Source organism: Schistocerca serialis, chromosome 4 (genome assembly GCF_023864345.2).
Source record: "Schistocerca serialis cubense isolate TAMUIC-IGC-003099 chromosome 4, iqSchSeri2.2, whole genome shotgun sequence".
NCBI classification, from domain to species: Eukaryota; Metazoa; Arthropoda; class Insecta; order Orthoptera; family Acrididae; genus Schistocerca; species Schistocerca serialis.
In genome coordinates, this window is record NC_064641.1 from 156,369,815 (window position 1) to 156,390,519 (window position 20,705).

Sequence of the window (20,705 nt, forward strand, 5' to 3'; positions counted from 1 at the left end):
GCATCATCTGCGAACAGCCTTAGAGACTATCCGACGCTCCCTTCTAGATCATTTATATGTACTGTAAACGGTAACTGTCCTATCATACTTACTTGGAGTACTCCGGAAATTATCTTTACATCTGTCGATTTTGTTCCGTTAAGAGGGACGTATTGGTTTCTATCTACAAGGAAATCTTGAATCCAGTCGTAAATCTTCTTCGATACTCGATGAGCTCGTATTTTCTTTTTCACTGAACGGCAATGCGGGACGATGTCAAATGCCTTCCTGAAGTCAAGGAACACGCCATCAACCTGAGCACCGTTGTCTACGGCGCTGTGGATCTCATGGAGGACACGAGCGAACTGAGTTTCTCAGGATCTCAGTTTGCGGAATCCATGTTGATTTTTATAGAGAAGATTTCCATTCTCCAAGAACGTCATAATTCTTGTGCATAAAACATGTTCCATAATTATACAACAGATTGACGTCAACGATATAGGTCTGTAATTGAGTGGATCTGTCTTACTGCCTTTCTTAAAAACGAGAATGACCTGCGCTTTTCCAGTCGCTAGATAGTCTTCATGGCTCGAGTGATCTACCGTAAATTACTGCTAGAAGGGGAGCAAGTTCTTTCGCATAATCCTCGCAGAAGCTTACAGGTATCTCATCAGGTCCTGATGTGTTTTCACTACTCAGCGATTGAAGTTGGTTTCTCTATTCCGCGATCGGTTATCTCAGTATCTGCCATTTCGATGTTCGTACGACGATTGAATGGAGGGACCATGTTACAATCTTCCGCGCGGTGAAACAATTTCCGAAGACCGAATGCCGTAGCTTATTTCAGCCTTCTCTCTGTTATCATCCGTTTTGGTGCCAGCATGGTCACTGAGTGAATGAGTAGATGATTTTGGCCCACGTACTGATTTTACATGCGACCAAAATGTCTTAGGGTTTTTACTCAGGTCGGTTGACATCGTCTTACTTTCAATATCATTGAACGCTTCTTTTATTGCTCTCCTTACGCTCATTTTCACTTCGTCCAGCTTTTGTATGTCAGCTAGGTTTTTACGTCTCTTGAATCTGAAATGAAGCTCTCTTTCTTTACGTAGCAGTTTTCTAACGCAGCTATTAAACCACGGTGGGGCTTTCCCATACCTTAAGATCTTATTTGGAACGTACCTGTCTAACGCCTATTGCATGATGCCTTTTAATTTTTTTTCGTTTGTTCTCCACATCTTCGTTCTTGTCACCGAATATTTGAAGTTGACTGCTCAGATACTCTGAAATTTTTATACTGTCAATCTTGCTAACCAAAAATATCTATCTACCTTTCTTAACATTCTTTGTAAGACGCGTTGTCATAAATTCTATCACAGCCTTATGATCACTAATAAGTTCCTCTATGCTAACTGATTCGGTATGTTTAGGTCTGTTTGTTGCCAAGAGGTCTAAGACTCACGAGTTGTTTCTCGCCGCGCGGGGTTAGCCGAGCGGTCTATGGCGCTGCAGTCATGGACTGTGCGGCTGGTCCCGGCGGAGGTTAGAGTCCTCCCTCGGGCATGGGTGTGTGTGTTTGTCCTTAGGATAATTTAGGTTATGTAGTGTGTAAGCTTAGGGACTGATGACCTTAGCAGTTAAGTCACATAAGATTTCACACACATTTGAGTTGTTTCTCTAAGAACAATGTCAGACGAATCCCTGTCTCTGGCACCAGTTTTTATAACATGAGACTCCCAATGTATACCTGACAAGTTGAAGTCACCCCCCTCCCCCCCCCCCCCAAAAGTAAACAGCACGATCAGGAAAATTGTTACGATATTCCGCAAGTTCTGTTTGAAGCGCTCTACCACTAGGGCTCCTGATCCAGGCGGTCTATAAAAGCATTCGATTACCATTTTTGACGGATCTTCGATACTTTTAACTTCACCCAGATTAATTCACAATCGGAATCCGTGATAACCTCGCTAGATCTTACCGAATTCTTTACTGCAATACACACGCCTCCAACATTGGCGACTAACCTATCCTTACGATAAATATTCTAATCTGAACTTAGGATTTCGTTGTAATTACTATCTGTGCGTTGTTCTGGGACCTTTCCATGGATGCTCTTGCAGTTTACTAAAATCATATTAACTTTTTCAACCTCTGATCTGCGACGACGAACATTCTCTGAGGACATTGTGGCTAATTTATCAGTCAAATCGTCTTTGATCAGGAGGGGGAGGGTTCCTCTAACGTAAAAAAAGCCCCGTGTGCACGCCACACGTACTCCGCTACCCTAGTAGCCGCTTCCTGCAAGTAGTGCACCCCTGGCCTATTTATGGGAAACCTACAATTCTGTACCCGATAGCGGAGGTCGAAAATTTCGCACCCAATAAGGGACTGATGGCCATTGTAGTCTGGTCCCTTCAATCCCAAAACCGAACCAAACTTCGCACCCGATACCGTCGCGGAGTCGTCTGAGCGTCTGGTTTAGACCTTCCACTCTGCTCCAAAGCAGAGGACCGCGATCAACGATGGATATGATGCTACAAATAGACAGCTTAGCCTGCAGCCGGCGTCCTATGCTAGTTGCCTTCACCAAGTCAGCCATCCGCCGAAAGGAGCCGAGTATGACCTCAGAACCCGAGCGGCAGGCGTCTTTCGTGCCGACATGTGCTACTATATGCAGCCGGTTGCACACGGACGACATTCATATGTCATGCTTTCTGGCTTATTTAAAATCGTCTTTACTTCCTGTATAACGTTCTGCACTATATGGTATATCACGTATAAAGTTGTGTGGCAGCTAGTTTATGATGTACAGCTTTTCATGTAATACTTTTGTGATCGGACTGTATAGATACAGCCTTAAAGGCATTTGAAATTGTTTTCATGCCTTTAACTTTTATCTTACATTCTTTATAAAGTGCTAATGTATAGCTTTTACATATATTAAATTTAGTACCTGTTTTCAAATAACCCAATTATGCTACAGTTTAGAAATGTGTAAAAAGTATTCCATGGTACCTCTCCTGGTTTGTATCATATTTTTATATCCATATGCGTTCAGCTGTCTGTAATTGGTATTTTACAAACACCACTAGTGCTGTTCATTTTAAACTTCGCTTATTCTATGATTATCTACTCTCTGCTTTCTTCTTTTATGAACTTACTACACGATTACGTGTCGCTGCTGTAATTTTTAGGTTACTCGTGGATTGTATTCACACAGTTAATGTCCATTTTCTTACTTTGTACATGTATTGATCCGGTGATGACTGCAAAGTAGAAACCGTTATCAATTTTAATGAAGCAGCATTTGTGCAAGACATCGACTTTCAAAATCTAATTGGAAAGAGTATCGTAACAGAGACTCATAAAACTGCCTTATTATGTTAACATTTGTATGAATACTGTAATACAATACCATTTGGTAATAATAGGTCATTTCATTTTATTTGGACGTAAATAAAATGTACAGTTTTTGATTACTTGACATAACCCACAGAGACCCTTTTGGACTCGTAATTGGGACCCTTCTTAACGCAAAGGGAAAATCGAGGTCTTATTATGAAAAGCTGGAAAATACTCAGATTCGGTTGGTTCTGGAAAGACTAGTCAAAAGCATGGTTAGCAGTTAACCGCTCGCAGTGGTTGCAGTTAGCTGAGAGAGGAGGAAAGGAAAAGAATAAGCAAAAAAAGAAAAGAAAAAAGAAAAGTACGGAGGAGATCATAATCTTGTGCTGCTGAAATATGCACAGACGCGAGCCGGTAGCACCACTTTTCAACCTCGTGTTTCTGTTTTAACTGCTGTCTGAAGGCCGGGAAGTCATTTCGCGGGTTATATATGCGGGACGTAAGCGGAACGGCCGGGAGGAAGTCCTGGCGGAAAGTATGCTGAATACAGAAGCGGGGCTCAATTGCATCGCGCGGGGCTGGTTCCGGGATGGGGCGGCGGCTCGCCGGAATTGGACGCGAACCCCCGTGGGAAATGTGAGGCGGCGCGCACGACAGGAACATCTCGCATATCGGGAGCCCGCCGTTTATCCACTGTCGGCTCAGCAACTTGCGGTCTGTGCAGGGAGCTGCTTTCCAGGCCATAACGCCGGCAGAGTGCGCTTCAGCGAGTCAGTAAACGGCAGTACGTTTCTCACTCCCTAGCTCGTGGTCCACTTTTGTACTGCTGTTCAGGAGTTGGACGATCTACACTGCTGGCCATCAACATTGCTACACCACGAGGATGACGTGCTACAGACGTGAAATTTAACCGACAGGAAGAAGATGCTGTAATATGCAAATGATTAGCTTTTCAGAGCATTCACACAAGGTTGGCGCCGGTGACGACACCTACAATGTGCTGACATCAGAAAATTTCCAACCCATTTCTCATACACAAACAGCATTTGACCGGCGTTGCCTGGTGAAACGTTATTGTGATGCCTCGTGTAAGGAGGAGAAATGCGTACCATCACGTTTCCGACTTTGATTAAGGTCGGATTGTAGCCTATCGCGACATTGCTGCTCGCGTTGGTCGAGATCCAATGACTGTTAGCAGAATATGGAATCGGTGGATTCAGGAGGGTAATACGGAACGCCGTGCTTGATCCCAACGGTCTTGTATCACTAGCAGTCGAGATGACAGGCATCTTATCCGCATGGTTGTAACGGATCGTGCAGCCACGTCTCGATCCCTGAGTCAACAGATGGGGACGTTTGCAAGACAACAACCATCTGCACGAACAGTTCGACGACGTTTGCAGCAGCATGGACTATCAGCTCGGAGACCATGGCTGCGGTTACCCTTGACGTGCATACAGACAGGAGCGCCTGCAATGGTGTACTCAAACGCGAACCTGGGTGCACGAATGGCAAAACGTCATTTTTTCGGTTGATCCCAGGTTCTGTTTACAGCACCATGATGGTCGCATCCGTGTTTGGCGACATCGCGGTGAACGCACATTGGAAGCGTGTATTCATCATCGCCATACTGCCGTATGACCCGACGTCATTGTATGGGGTGCCATTGGTTACACGTCTCGGTCACCTCTTGTTCCCATTGACAGTACTTTGAACAGTGGACGTTACATTTCTGATGTGTTACGACCCGTGGATCTACCCTGCAATCGATCCCTGCGAAACCCTACATTTCAGCAGGATAATGCACGACCGCATGTAGCAGGTCCTGTACGGGCCTTTCTGGATACAGAAAATGTTCGACTGCTGCCCTCGCCAGCACATTTTCCAGATCTCTCACCAACTGAAAACGTCTGCTCAATGGTGGCCGAGCAACTGGCTCGTCACAATACGCCAGTCACTGCTCTTGACGAACTGTGGTACCGTGTTGAAGCTGCATGGGCAGCTGTACCTGTACACGCCATCCAAGCTCTGTTTGACTCAATGCCCAGGCGTATCAAGGCCGTTATTAAGGCCAGAGGTGGTTGTTCTGGGTACTGATTTCTCAGGATCCATGCACCCAAATTGCGTGAAAATGTAATCACATGTCAGTTCTAGTATAATATGTTTGTCCAATGAATACCCGTTTATCATCTGCATTTCTTGTTAGTGTAGCAATTTTAGTGGCCAGTAGTATAAATCATAAGGAACCAGTGACGGGAAATCGGAACCTGTCCGAGTGGTGGTACCAGTTTTGTCATGAATGAAGATAGCAACAAATCCGAATAAACTGTCTCACTAAAAGTGTATGGGCGTCCCTATGAATGCAGAATTGTCCACTAGACTTTGAGAGCCGGGCCCGCCAGTATAAAAGGAGGCAGCGAGTATCGTTACTCATTCCCAATGAACAATGTAAGTGTAGACCAGAAGTGGCTTGAATTCAAAGAAATAGTATCGATAGCATTTGAGAGATTTATACAAAATAAATTCACAAACGATGCCGGCGATACCCCTTGGTACACAAAACGGGTCAGAACACTGTTGCAGAAACAACGAAAAAAGCGTACCAATTTTAATCGAACGCAAAATCTCAAAGAAAAGCGCTCTTTCACAGAAGCCCGAAATTTATCACGTACTTCAATGTAAGATGCTTAAAATAGTTTCCACAACGAAACTTTGTCTCGAAACCTGGTAGAAAATCCAAAGAGATGAGATAATGGTTGTATGGAAAGTATGCTAGCGGGAAGACACAATCAGTGCCTTCTCTGCGCGATAGAAGGGATATACTGTCGATGACAGTGGTGCTAAAGTAGAGTTACGAAACACATCCTTTCGAAATTCCTGCACCAAAGACGACGAAATAAATATTCCAGAATTCGAATTAATCACAGCTGCCAACAGGAATAACTTAAAAGTAGATATCCTCGGAGTATCGAAGCAACTTAAATACTTAATAAAAGCAAATCTTCTGGTCCAGACTGTGTACCAATTAGGTTCCTTTCAGAGTATGTTGGCGCAATAGCTCCATACTTGGGTCATATACAACCGCTCGCTTGACGAAAGATTCGTACTCAAAGACGAGAAGGTTGCGCAGGTCACACTAATATTCAAGAAACGCAGTAGGAGTAACCAACTAACTTACAAACCCATATCATGAACGTCGGTTTGCAGCAGGAATTTGGGACATATATTGTATTCGAACATTATGAACTGTCTCGAAGAGAACGGTCTATTGACAGACACTGAACATGCGTTTAGGAAACATCGTTCTTGCGAAAAACATGTAGTTCCTTATTCACACGAAGTCTTGAGTGCTTTTGGCAAAGGATTTCAAATTGTTTCCCTGCTTCGAGTTTTCCAGAAAGTTTTTGACGAATGGCTTCTAGACACATTGTGTGCTTATGGAATATCGTCTCAATTATGTGACTGGTTTCGTGATTTCCTGTCAGAGAGGTCACAGTACGTAGTAATTGACGGAATGTCATATAGTAAGACAGTAGTGATTTCTGGTGTTCCCCAAGGTAGTGTCATAGGCCCTCTGCTGTTCCTTATCTATATAAACGATTTAGGAGGCTATCTGAGCAGCCGTCTTAGGTTGTTTGCAGATGTTGCTGTCGTTTATCGTGTAGTAAAGTCATCAAAAGATCAAATCAAGTTGTAAAATGAATCAGAAAAGATATCTGTTCGGTGCAAAAATTGGCAGTTGACCTTAAGTAATGAAAAGTGTGAGGTCATCCACATGAGTGCTAAAAGGAATCCGTTAAACTTCGGTTACACGAGAAATCAGTCTAACCTAAAGGCCGTAAATTGAACTAAAGACGTAGGAATTACAATTACGAAAATCTTACACGGGAAAGAACACACAGAAAATGTCGTGGGGGAAGGCTAACCAAAACTGCGTTTTATTGGGAGGACACTTATAAAATGTAACGGATCTACTAAGGAGACTGCCTACACTACGCTTGTCCGGCCTCTTTCATAATACTGCTGCGCGGTATGGGATCCTTACCAGATAGGATTAACGGAGTACATCGAAAAATTTCAAAGAAAGGGAGAGTGTGTCACTATCTTGATACAGGATTTGGCGTGAACATAATTAAAACAAGGGTGTTTTTCGTTGCAGCGAAATCTTCTAATGGAATTTATTACCAACTTTCTCCTCCAAATGGGAAAATATTTTGTTGACGCCGATCTACATAGGGAGGAACGATGATCATGATAAAATAAATCAGAGCTCGCACGGAAAGATATAGGTTTTCGTTTTTCAGCACGCTGTTCGAAATGGGAATAATAGAGAATTATTGTGAAGGTGGTTCGACGAACCCTCTGCTAGGCACTTAGGTGTGATTCGCAGAGTATCCATGTAGATACAGATGTATATGTAGTAGGGTAGCAGTAACAGCAGAATGGGTCGCTCAGGAGATCTCAGTTTCTTCGAACAGGGACTAGTCATTTGGTGTCAGCTGAGTAACAGATCCGTCGGCGACGGTTCAATCCTTCTGAAGCCGCCCAGGTCGACTGTTGGTGACGTCATTGTGGGGTGGAAACACGAATAAAAACCACATCTACAGCAAGACCAGGCTGAGTTCATGTACTGATGGACGGCTACCGCCGAGCATTGCGTAGGGTGATCGTAAAGGGTCGCTTGAAATCAGCGGAAGCAATCAGTCTTTAGATGCAAAGAGCTGTCAGCTGTCCAGCTAGCACGACGATTCTGCGTAGGGAGTTAAAAAGAATGGGGTACAGATGTGGATTAGCTCTCCATGAGCCAGACATCCAAAGCGACGTGAAGAGCGACGGCACTGGATGACTGGAAATGAGTGATTTGCAGTAATGAGCTGCGCCGTATCCTGTGGCAGTCCGGTGGAACGGTTTGAGTTTGAGGAACGGGAAAACCGTGCCGTCATGTGTAGCGACAACAGTGAGGTGTAAACGATGTGGTGTTACCGGTATGGGGGTGTTATTCGCCGTTACGGTGTGGTCCCTTTATTGCGTTTACGAAAACGCTGAATGCGAATGTATATGAACATATTTTGCGGCACTGTGAATCGCGAACACTAGATACGTTGATTGTTTGCATCACCATGACAGCGCACCCTGTCGTACAGCATCATCTATGACTATGAGGCAATTGTCTGTGGATAACAACATCCCTGAAATTGACGGGCCTGTTCAGAGTCCCGAGTTGAACCCAGTGGGAACAGGTTTGGGATGGGTTAGAACGTCAGTCTTCGCTCCAGACCCAGCGTCCTGTATCTCTACCTTCTGTGGTTAGACACCTCACTCACTGTCCCCAGCAGAGACCAAGTCATCGTAAAGGGTGAGATGCACGCATCCCGCGTTACTGTCGACTAATATGTGTCCGGATACTTTTGATCATACAGTGTATATACAAAGATATAGCAGTTAGTTATTGACTGACCCGTTGGCCATATAGTAATTTGGCAGAGAATATTTGGTCTGCAGAATGTCTGTACTTCCAGCGTTAGACGTTTCCATATCCATCGAAATGTCGCCCTACCTATGAAGGAGTAGTAATTGTCGGCGGAACTTTAAACTCACGACGTCCTTGACTTGAATGTTTCGATGAAAAGCGCTGTAGATTTTCATTGACCTGCAAGCCATCCTGTAGATGAGCCGACACTTTGTGACGTTATTGTACAGCTGTGCTACCAAAAAATTTTTTCCCATTATGTTTATCGTAAAGATTATGTACTTGTTTCATTCTGTAAGTCTTTAGAAATTTGGTATATGCTGTAACCTGTATAAATTATTTTATATTATGATATATTTGTTTTGGGCTAATGCCGTTAGGAAAGATTAGAAAAAGAAATATCGTTGGCAGAGAGTAAAAACTTGTGCAGGAGCGCTGTCCATGGACGCGAGTGTGCCGTGAGAGCAGAGTGTATACGAGACTTAATGACGGTTTAACATCTGCAACAAACGGTAAAGTTGTTTTATTTTCGTCGGCGTTAGAAACACTTTGATTCATTACCGAATAACATTCTGAATGAATTTTTCAATAAAAGAGTGTTGTACGCAAAAACTGTCGCTGCTTGATCTTGACAGTATGCTCAGGCGTTGTCACCTACTTAGGGTCCCATTCTTTTCCAGTTATTGAATATCCGCGTTTCGTTGTTGAAATAGCTAAAATAAAAATAATAAAAGACTACTATTGCCATTTTTGTTCGTTTGCTAAAAAGATAATTGAAAGTAATTACTAATGAAGCCTCTATAAGTTCAGTATTATTCAATGATATTTAGAGGCAAAAGTCGTTCTTGCTACATGAATGAAGACTAAAGTAACTAAAATCAAAATGGTTCTGGCAGTCTCAAGTCAAAGAGAAGAATAAATTAAGTTCACACATTTCATACTTCCGCCTGTTGCAATAATGTTCGTATTTCGGCGTTGTGAATCTCTTGAAAACCAACAGTTGCTTGTTCGATCCATCATAATTTTCATAGTAATTACGTGCTGTTCAAAGTACGTCGCTTGCCGTGTCAAGCGATCCAGTGCACAATATAGGTTGACACTGACATAGAATAGAACATCAACCAGCCACTTCTTCCTATGCTATTTATTTATTTAAAGAGCGCCGTTACCGATTTCGAACATTACAGGCTTATCTTCAGACGACTAGTTTACGTTAAAATAGCTTTCCCTTTTTGTTTCCCCAACTGGAGAAATTTCCTTGGGGTGGTGGTGCCCTACAACCCAAACAAGATTTGAGACAGTGTCTTTTTAACTGTAATTGTGCCTCACAACAATTTTAAATGAGGTAAACAAATTATTCGAGTGAAGATGATTAGTTAATTACGTTGAAAAATCCGCGTCTTTACGTTCCAGTGCTGCTTGCTTGTGATCATGTAGCAGCGAACACTGTGTGTATGTGGATACACATGATCTAAAGCACCACTGACACGCCAAGAAGTTTCACCACATGGAAGTGTCTGTACAGAGATGGCGATGTCACAACCATAACAATGCCAAAGACTTCCACTCTCGGAGGTATTTCGGTATGTACCTGTATGTGACGACAGGAATTTACAAATTACTAATGTTCGATTATTTACTGTTTATATTAAAAGAGAGCTGATTAAAATTAAGATATACTACTAAAGCAGTCAGTTTGTTATAAAGTGTTACTGCAGTGATACTATGTAAATATTACGGTATGCATTGAAACCAGAGTGAATGATAAGGGACAAATGTAGATAAATAGATAAATATTACGGCATACATCGGAAGCAAAGTAAATTATTTGGGATGGATGTAATAAAAAAATATTACAAGAGTGGACATTAAATTTGTTATAAGAAGGTATTGTATGACAAAGCAAGCTGTTATATATTATTCAGCTTTTCATGTTGGGTTGGTGGCTGCATGTTTTTATTGTTAAAGACAGTAGTGTTTACTTTAAATTGGGAAGCATGTGAACGAAATTTTAAAGAAAGAATGCATTGACTAACTCGGTGTGTTCATCGTGGAGCCGCGCGGGGTGGCCGTGCGGTCTAGGGCGCCTTGCCTCGGTTCGCGCGGCTTCCCCCCCGTCGGAGGTTCGAGTCCTCCCTTGGGCATGGATGTATGTGATGTCCTTAGCGTAAGTTTGTTCAAGTTAAATAGTGCGTAAACCTAGAGACCGATGACCTCTGCAGTTTGGTCCCATAGAACTTACGACGAATTTCCAATTTGTTCATTGTGGAGATTTTGTGGTGATTTGCTTTTATTTACATATGTTTCAGCCACTTCAAGCAAATTCATTAATTACCTTTCTGAGCATGGTGCGATACTTGTACATGGTCTTCAATGCTCTTTATTCCATGATTGTTAGTAGTTGTGTGCATGTCAGTTTTCGGATAAATAGAATCGGGTGGTTTAAGTAAACGTTTATCTGAGGTTACGTACATTACTGTTGTAACAAAATAGCTACCTCCAGTCGCTCTTTTGCTTTTTAATAACGAGTTTAAATACCTTCTCCAAATTAACATAACTGAGTACTGAGAATATAAGACAATTACTTTCTTTGTTCATTATTATTTCGGAACGTGTTGCGTTGTTAGCGGCGTGCGTCAACCTTCCGTTGCCACACGTACAGCCAAACGTTACGGTTTCATTGTTGATGACGTATTGGAGAGACTGTGCCCAATTCGGCTGTCCATCGTATCAGCTGAATTTTGTATTATTTCAGTTAGTTTTCTTGTGCACTGTTTGAGGCAAAATGAAACAAAATCCAAATAAGTAGAAAGTGCTGGAGTAGAATGGGTTGTTCTTTAGAACGACTTGGTGTACACTTCTCTCCAGTAACCGGTCAAACTTCTCTTCGGAGTCGACAGCTTCATCCATAATTAATTTAATTAGGCATACCGATTACGGTCATACTGTCGCATCGATCGCTATCTACATGGATACTGTGCAAATCGGACTTAAGTGCATGACACGGTTCATCGAACCACCCTGTCAATAATAGTCTATTATTCCAATCTCGAACAGCGCGCTGGAAAAACGGACACCTATATCTTTCAGTGCGAGCTCTGACTTCCCTTATTTTATTACGATGATCGTTTTTCCTGCGTCAGTCGGCGTCAACAAAATATTTTCGATTTTGAGGGAGAAAGTTGGTGATTGAAATTTCGTGAGAAGAAGCCGCCTTAGCGAGAAACGCTTTTGTTTTAACGATGTCCGTACCAAGTCCTGTATCCCGTCCGTGACCCGGGATAATAGGAAACGTGTTGCTCTTCTTCGAACTTTCTCGATGTACTCCGTTAGTCCCGTATGGTAAGGATCCCCGACCGCGCAGCAGTACTCCAAAAGAGGACGGACAAGCGTAATGTAGACGGTCTCTTTAGTAGATCTGTTACATATTGTAAGCGTTCGGCCAATAAAACGCAGTCCTTTGGTTTGCCTTCTCCACAAAATTTACTGTGTGTTCTTTCAAAATTAAGTTGTTCACAATTGTAATTACTAGTATTCAGTTGAATTTACGGCCTGATTTACCGTGTAAACGAAGTTGAACGGATTCCTTTTAGCTATTGGGTTTGGTCTTCTGATGATTTTACTAGGCGATAAACGACATCATCATGTGCAAAGATCCTAAGACGGCAACTCACATTGTCTCCGAAGTCGTTATACAGATAAGGAACCGCAGGTGGCTTATACCTTGGGGAACGCCGGATATCACTTCTGTTTTACTAGATCAATTTCCGTCAATTACTACTAACCAAATAATGAGTAGATAACACCTTTAGAACCGAATAGCATAGTAGAGTAGAAATACTGAAGAATCCCGCTACGAAGAATATCTCGGAGCCGCAGGGGCTGAGAAGCGGAGCTCTAGGCTGTACACGTTAAAGCTGAGTCGCGTTTTGGAGCGAGGTAAGGATTGGCATTTATCAAGGCGCGCGCACCTTCGCGACGGCGCGGCGCCGTCAACCTGTTAGCCGGAGCGCGCCAGTGCCCCGGCAGTGGCCATAAATTGCGCCTCTTCGCGTAAGAATTGCCCGACCGCCGGCGCCTCTTGTCTCCGGCTGATATATAAGGCCATTAATTAAGGTGGCCCACCCACGCCGGCGCTGGCGCGGCCTGGCCCGGCATCTCCCCCGCGCAGGGCCGCCCAGTGTTCCAGGCAGCCGGCAGGTAGCGAGCCCGCTTCCTCCGAGCCTCCGTCCGCACTCGGATTATCAGGGCTCGGAGGCGAGGGCGCCGGCGCCGGCGCAAAGCCACTCCTGCCGAGGCAGCTTCCCCCGACACTGGTACGCCGCCAACTCTCACCGCCGGCTGACACTCCCTCTAGGATGTGGCGTGCCACGGATAATTTTGGACCGAAATAGACTGTAACAAGAATAACGCACAGAAGAACGGAAAAGAAAATTGAGGATGTACAAAACTGTTAAGGCTTTCGTGGCCACTTGTTGACAAATTACCTATTGGCTTCTGTCTCGGGTTCTTCGGCCGGCGTTCATCTAATGATTTTACTGACGTTTCGCCAGCACGAGTGGCTGGCATTGTCAAAGCTTCACCCTCCACTGCCGGTGGTGAACTGGAGCCGAGCTTTTTTTATTATGAAGGTGGGAGCCCCTCCACGCTCGCACAAGCATGGTGACCAACTCAAAAGGTCTACTGTCACCTTTGCATTGTTAGTGTTTAGAATCGAGGAGATCGCAGGAGCGAGGAACTGCGACGTTGTCCGTACGTCTGGGTAGGGTTACCCATTAATACGGGCGCATCTGGGTGATAGAAGTGGTCGAAAAAGCTTGACAGAATCAAGCTTGAAAGAAGAGCGGTTTTAAGGACAGAGGGAAAAAAGTGCGAAGGCAACTGCCAAGGGAAAAAAACCTCTGCGACAGTGTCAGGTTGGGTAGTAAGGGCAGTAGCGGTTTCTTGCTATCTCCGACAGATCGAGCAAGGTAGGGTTATGTTAGCGGTTGGGTATCATGCATCAGTACCATAGAAGTAATGCCAGATTGTCATGGAATGACCAGTCCTGTCAAGGAGGTAAGCGCAGCTGCTGCTGGGCCGACGATGTCTCGTGGGCCTGCTGCTGCTGCTGCTGCTGCTGCTGCTCCTGTAAAATAGCCATGTCGTTTTAGGTTTGTCAGTTCGATGGTCCTCAAAGGAACTGGCAGAGTGATATGTGTTGGGAGTTTGTTTGTGTGTCGTGTGTGGCTTCCCTGCGATTGCCAGTTCTCATGACAGAGGCTCAGCTAGCAAACTAGTCAGTGGCCGAAGTGCAGGGGCTCGCCTCGTTGTGTAATTTGCGTAGTTACGATGTTACCATAGTTGGCTAGTCCCTAAGGAGTGTCATTGGGCGCTTGTGTTTCCATCTATGGTTGTGATCGTAGTTGCCCAGGTGTAGGATGTGAGGATTGTTCGAGTGACTTGATTTCTTGTACAGTCGTGTGGCGAGTTTTTTTTAATACCTCCTGGAGAGTCTCCAGTCGGTATTCTCGGTGAAGGTCCGCTGTCCGTGTGTATCGGGGAGCATTGCTCATGATACGTAATACCTTGTTCGGTATTTTCTGGAGGCGGTCCAGGTGTGTGGACGCTGCGTATCCCCAGACAGGAGCTGCGTATGTCATCAGCGGTCTAATCAGTGGCATGTATAATGTCCTAGACACCCTCCTATTCAGTGTACTGTTCCTGTTGAGCATAGGATAAAGTTGTTTGAGCCTCGCGTTTGCCCTGTTGGTCATGTATTGTATGTGGTCCCCCCATGTAAGCTTCCGGTCTAGCCAAACACCGAGGTATCTGACTTTCGCAGCGAAGGGTATTGGACTTGCGTGTAGTTTTATTGGTCTGCAATTTTGGTGTTTGCGCAGTAATTTCGGCCTGCGAGTGAACAGAACTGCCTCGCACTTGTCGACGTTTACTTTAATACACCACTTCTCCAACCAAGGCTCGACAGTTCTGAGTACTGTCTGTAGTCTGTTATTAGTGTTTGACGGTTTCTAATCTTGCGCAAGGATGGCCGTGTCATCCGCGTAGATGGCAACAGTCGTGTTTTGTGTCGTTGGAATATCATTAATGTAGAGATCAAACAAGAGGGGCCCTAGGATGCTATCTTGGGGTACCCCTGCTTGGATAATATGTTGTGTCGATTGTTTACCATGCATGTCAGTGTTGAAACTTCTGTTAGTGAGGTACAAGTGTGCGAGACATCGAGTCCGTCGGGGAACCCAGCGTCCGTGAGTTTGCGGATGAGGCCATTGTGCCAGAGACGATCGAAAGCTTTCTCGGTGTCAAGGAACACTGACCCAGTTGCTTTGTTCCTGTTGTAGCCGTGTGTTATGTATTCTACGACTCTCAGTAGTTGTTGTGTTGTCGAGAGGTGGTTCCTGAATCCGAATTGCTCCGGGCGCAGGGTGTCATTGTCAATGCAAAACCGAGTGAATCGTTTTAGAATCACCTTCTGAACGACCTTGCTGAGCGCGCTCAGCAGGCTGATGGGTCGGTAATTTTGTGGGAGGGAGTGGTCTTCCCTGGCTTCCTGAACATCAGGACTTTGGCCGCCTTCCAACAGGCTGGGAAGTGTTGGTGTTTGAGGATGGCATTCGTAATGTAGGTGAGATATTCTATGTCTTTGACCGTGAGCTCCTGGAGAACGCGGTTCTGAATGAATGCCATCGTTACCAGGGGCTTTCCTAGGTGTGGAGTGCATAATAGCCCATGTGATTTCGTTTGTTGTTGTGCGTCTGATTTCGGTGCGCGTTGGCTGGGCTACAAGCTGTGTAGCCACCTGGTCAGTTTCAAGTGTGAACGCCGCAGACTATATGTACCTGGTGCGCCAACGCCCGAGGGCTTCTCCGCGGTCATTTCCGGTGCGGTTCTCCTCTTGCTACCTGCGACGGTCGTTCGCTGCAGTATGGGAAGCCAGGATCCGTTTACCTTAAGGCCTTGTTGAAACTGTTCCCGTGTTTTTGTATTTCTACAGCTCCTCTGAACAAGCGCATGTGATAGTGCTTCTCTACAGCCAGAACTTCCGTGTCGGCCAATTTTATTACGTGTTCCGTCTCACTCAGTGCGTGCTCTGCGCAAACATGGGGTAAAGACGTTTTCAAACCGACAAGGAACATCAAAGAGTATCTTAGATCGGCAAAGGAGAAAAGGGACCCACTTGCAATGTCGGGAATATACCGTATACCATGCACATGAAGAAAAGTTTATGTCCGAATGACTGGACGGTCAGTCAACACCAGGATCAAAGGTCATAAGCGACATTACAGGTTGGTGCACGTGGAGAAATCGGCCGTGGCAGAGCACGCACTTCCTGTTTTCTCAATTGATCTGTGTTCAGTTTTTCAAGGCCTATCCACTGTGCCAACTTATAACTGAATCTGAGGGGGGTGCGATGGGGAGGTTCCCTTGTCAGACTGAATGGGGGCAAGACATAGCGAAGGACATACTTTTTCTGGCTTACCTGCCGTCACATTCCGGTAGTCTTTGGGCTCTATTTTTATTTTTTAAGGGCGTACGTTATGTAATAAAGTAAATTTTTTTCTCGGCTATTACCGGTTGAAAATATGCGAAATTTGTTGCGGGACATCGTGAAATATTACCGTTTCAACCCCTGTAGTTTCATCAGCTTCCGATAGGTGACGGTGCTAAACGTACCCTTCAAAATTGCGTCTGTAACGGAGGTGCGTTCCAAGCAGACAGCTATGATTGAGTTGCCTTTGACGGGAAACCAGATCGCTGCAAATTGTCGTACTTATAAAACGACTACGGAGACCTGGCAGTGAACAAAAGCACGGTGAGTCGTTGGGCGAGGCGTCTGTCGTCATTGTAACAAGGTCCCGCAGACTTGTCCGATCTCCCACATGTTAGCCGGCCGCACACAGCTGTGACTCTTGCAATGCTGGAACGTGCGGACAGCCTCATTCGAGATGATCGACGGATTACAATTAAATACCTCGCTGCTGAACTGGATAGTGCTGACAAGCTCGTCCACCAGATGAGTTACTCAAAGGTGTCTGCACCCTGAGTTTCTTTCCGCTTAACCGAAGACCAATAAAGGGCAACGAAAGACCATCTGTGCGGAATTGCTTACGCGTTGCGACGCCGATTGTGACAATTTTTGGACGGACACCGTCAGAGCCTATGAAACAGGGGTTCATCACTCCGACCCGGAAAGAAAATGGCAATCCATGGATTGGCACCACACCACCTCTCCTCCTAACAAAAAGTTCAAAGCTGCACCCTCAGCCAATATGTCATGGCGACTGTCTTTGGGGCTCTGATCGGGTTATTCTGCCCTCCGTCATTGTGCAGTGATCAACTGTGAATTATAAAGCGCAACTCTCCGGAATTTGGAGAAACGACTTCAGCGTGTTCATCGCCACAAAAATGCAAAGAACATTTCCTTTTCCATGACAACGCAAGGCCTTACACAAGTGTGCAGGCCGGCCGTGGTGGCCGAGCGGTTCTAGGCGCTTCAGTCTGGAATCGCGTGACAGCTACGGTCGCAGGTTCGAATCCTCCCTCGGACATGGATGTGTATGATGTCCTTAGGTTAGTTAGGTTTAAGTAATTCTAAGTTCTGGGGGACTGATGACCGCAGATGTTGAGTCCCATAGTGCTCAGAGCCATTTGAACAAGTGTGCGGACCAGAGAGCAGCTCACAAAACTTCACTGGGATGTTTTTCCTCATTTACTCTACAGGCGGGATCTCGCACGTTCCGACTTGTATGTGTTGGGCCGCGCGGGTATAGACACGCGGTCTTAGGCGTCTTTTCACGGTTCTCGCGGCTCCCCCTGTTGTAGGTTCAAGTCCTCCCTTGGCCATGGGTGTGTGTGTGTTGTCCTTAACGTAAGCTACTTTAAGTTAGATTAAGCAGTGTGTAAGCTAAGGGAACAATGACATCAGCAATTTGGTCCCGTAAGGTATTACCGCAAACTTCAAATTTCCGTGTGTAGGCCCATTTATTTATTTATTTATTTATTTATTTATTTACACGTCTAGTTCCATAGGATCAAATTGAGGAGAAAATCTCCAAGGTCATGGAAAGTGTCACTACATGAAATTAAAACATACAAGTAATAACAGGTAAAATAAAATGTTATGAATCCAAAAAGAATCAAGCCATAAGTAAACTCAATCAACAATTTAACAAAGAAATCAGCTTAATTTTTCAAGGAAGTCCTCGCCAGAATAGAAGGAAACCCTTCAGTTTCAATTTGAAAGCGCTTGGGTTACTGCTGAGATTTTTGAGTTCTTTTAGTAGCTTTTTGAAAATGGACGCGGCTGATGTTGTTAACAAGAAACGACAGTAAAGAATATATACAGGACTATTACAAATGATTGAAGCGATTTCATAAATTCACTGTAGTTCCATTCATTGATATATGGTCACGAAACACTACAGATACGTAGAAAAACTCATAAAGGTTTGTCCGGCTGAAGCCGCACTTCAGGTTTCTGCCGCCAGAGCGCTCGAGAGCGCAGTGAGACAAAATGGCGATAGGAACCGAGAAAGCGTATGTCGTGCTTGAAATGCACTCACATCAGTCAGTCATAACAGTGCAACGACACTTCAGGACGAAGTTCAACAAAGATCCACCAACTGCTAACTCCATTCGGCGATGGTATGCGCAGTTTAAAGCTTCTGGATGCCTCTGTAAGGAGAAAAACGATGGATCGGTCGTGGTGGAGATCATGATCAGCAATTCATGTCATGGCCTCCACGCTCTCCCGACTTAACCCCATGCGATTTCTTTCTGTGGGGTTATGTGAAAGATTCAGTGTTTAAACCTCCTCTACCAAGAAACGTGCCAGAACTGCGAGCTCGCTTCAACGATGCTTTCGAATTCATTGATGGGGACATGCTGCGCCGAGTGTGGGAGGAACTTGATTATCGGCTTGATGTCTGCCGAATCACTAAAGGGGCACATATCGAACATTTGTGAATGCCTAAAAAATCTTTTTGAGTTTTTGTATGTGTGTGCAAAGCATTGTGAAAATATCTCAAATAATAAAGTTGTTGTAGAGCTGTGAAATCGCTTCAATCATTTGTAATAACCCTGTATATTGAGATCGCTTCGGATCATTGTCCACTTGCAGTATCCAATCTTCATTTTTGTCGATGGACCAACGTTTACCAGTCGGCCTGCAACAGCTTTGATAAACGCGACGCGTATGCTGCAGGCATGTATGTTCTTGTGTATTTCAGTCAAGTAAACTGATGCCCTACGGACATTGCATGAAGGACAAGGGTTCCATCTGCTGGGATGTCAAACATCTAAGGCGATATCTTTTATAATCTGTATGTAATGCCGACCACGCTCTTACTTGACACTGTAGCCGCGGTTGTTAACACACGACTGTGCGGTAGCGCTTGAAAAAAGAAAGGGAGATTGGGTTTAACGTACCGTCGACATCGAGGTTATTAGAGACGGAACACAAGCTTGGATTGTGTCAAGGGTGGGGAAGGAAATCGGCTGTACCCCTTCAAAAGAACTTGTGGGGTGGCGGGTGGAATTATTGAGTTATTAAAATGTTCCTTTTATTTATGCTGTTGTTTGCCGTTCTCAACACTGGCTCTCTAACTACAATATTGGCAACCAGAAAGTGATTAGCATAACGTGAAGCCTGTAATTAGAATTCCTAGTGCCCACTTCATCTGAGAAATACATTTATAGCTACAGCTTATAGCTCTGAGGAATTAGGAGATTGTCTGGGATTCATAATCAAAAACCATTCTCTCTAAAATGTTCACTATATTCTGAAAGTCACAGACGAAAAAAAATCCACACAATCCAACTACCAGAGCAGTTCAGAGTCTAATGCGCTGATGCAACTATAACTGTTCAAATTTAATGTTTAAGTGAATTCTTGCCATAATTTGATGGTAATGTTCATCAAACGCCACGCTAAATAATGGTAGAATGTCTGTCCCGCGGCGGTACGTGAAAATACGACATACGCAAACTGAAGATAGATCATTAAAGTCATCCCAGAATTAACACTTCACTCGAAAACGATTTCATGGTTACGCGTATCCCGAGTAACTTATTGCGGCATCCGAGGCTGTTTATAGCAATGATACTGACGCGACGCGACTCCCGGCACAGGTGGTGCGCTAATCAGCGTCTGGAGAGAACTGGGGCCTTTTTCTCTTGCGCAGCGTTCTTATATATAAAGCCGCGGTGTGGACGGCTAAGGGAACGCCTGATCAAATCCGCTCTCCCGACTAGCCGCTGAGCTAGTAATACACCACTTTAAATTATCGAATAAATCATTGCTTCCTTTGCTGATGGCCGATGAAGCTTTCAATTTAAATGTGCATCCAGCACACAGGTAAGTAATCATAATAAAAGTCTGACGTGGCTAAGTCAAATATTTTGGCCGAGAGAATTAATTTAATTACACTACACGCAGTAGACGAGCTCTGAACTTGCCCTTTGGAGATAAGCTATCGATGCAGTTTTATAGTCATTCAGTTGAAACTGCTCACATCTTTATGATTATAGCGGATTTCCCTTCTACTTAAATTTAAACATCCTAGCTTTATTTATTCGCCTACTTAATCTATCTTGCTTCCTTAATTTTTAAGACAAAAACCAGAAAATCATGAATTTCAACTAAAATTTTAATTTGTGAGATCCAGAATACTGTTTCTACTAAATTATTATGAAAAAGGAATCCAAATATAAATTTTTAAGTTTCTAGCTCTTTTCTGTTGCGCCAATGATTTTTACAGAATAACGTCCAAATTTCGAAAATGGTTAAAGTTATTGAACTGATACTCAACACACATTGATTTAGTATTACTCCTGACATGCTAGAAACGTTTCAGGTTATTTACTTGATTTTTAAAGTATTGCGCAACATTTATGACGTCAGAGCTAGTTA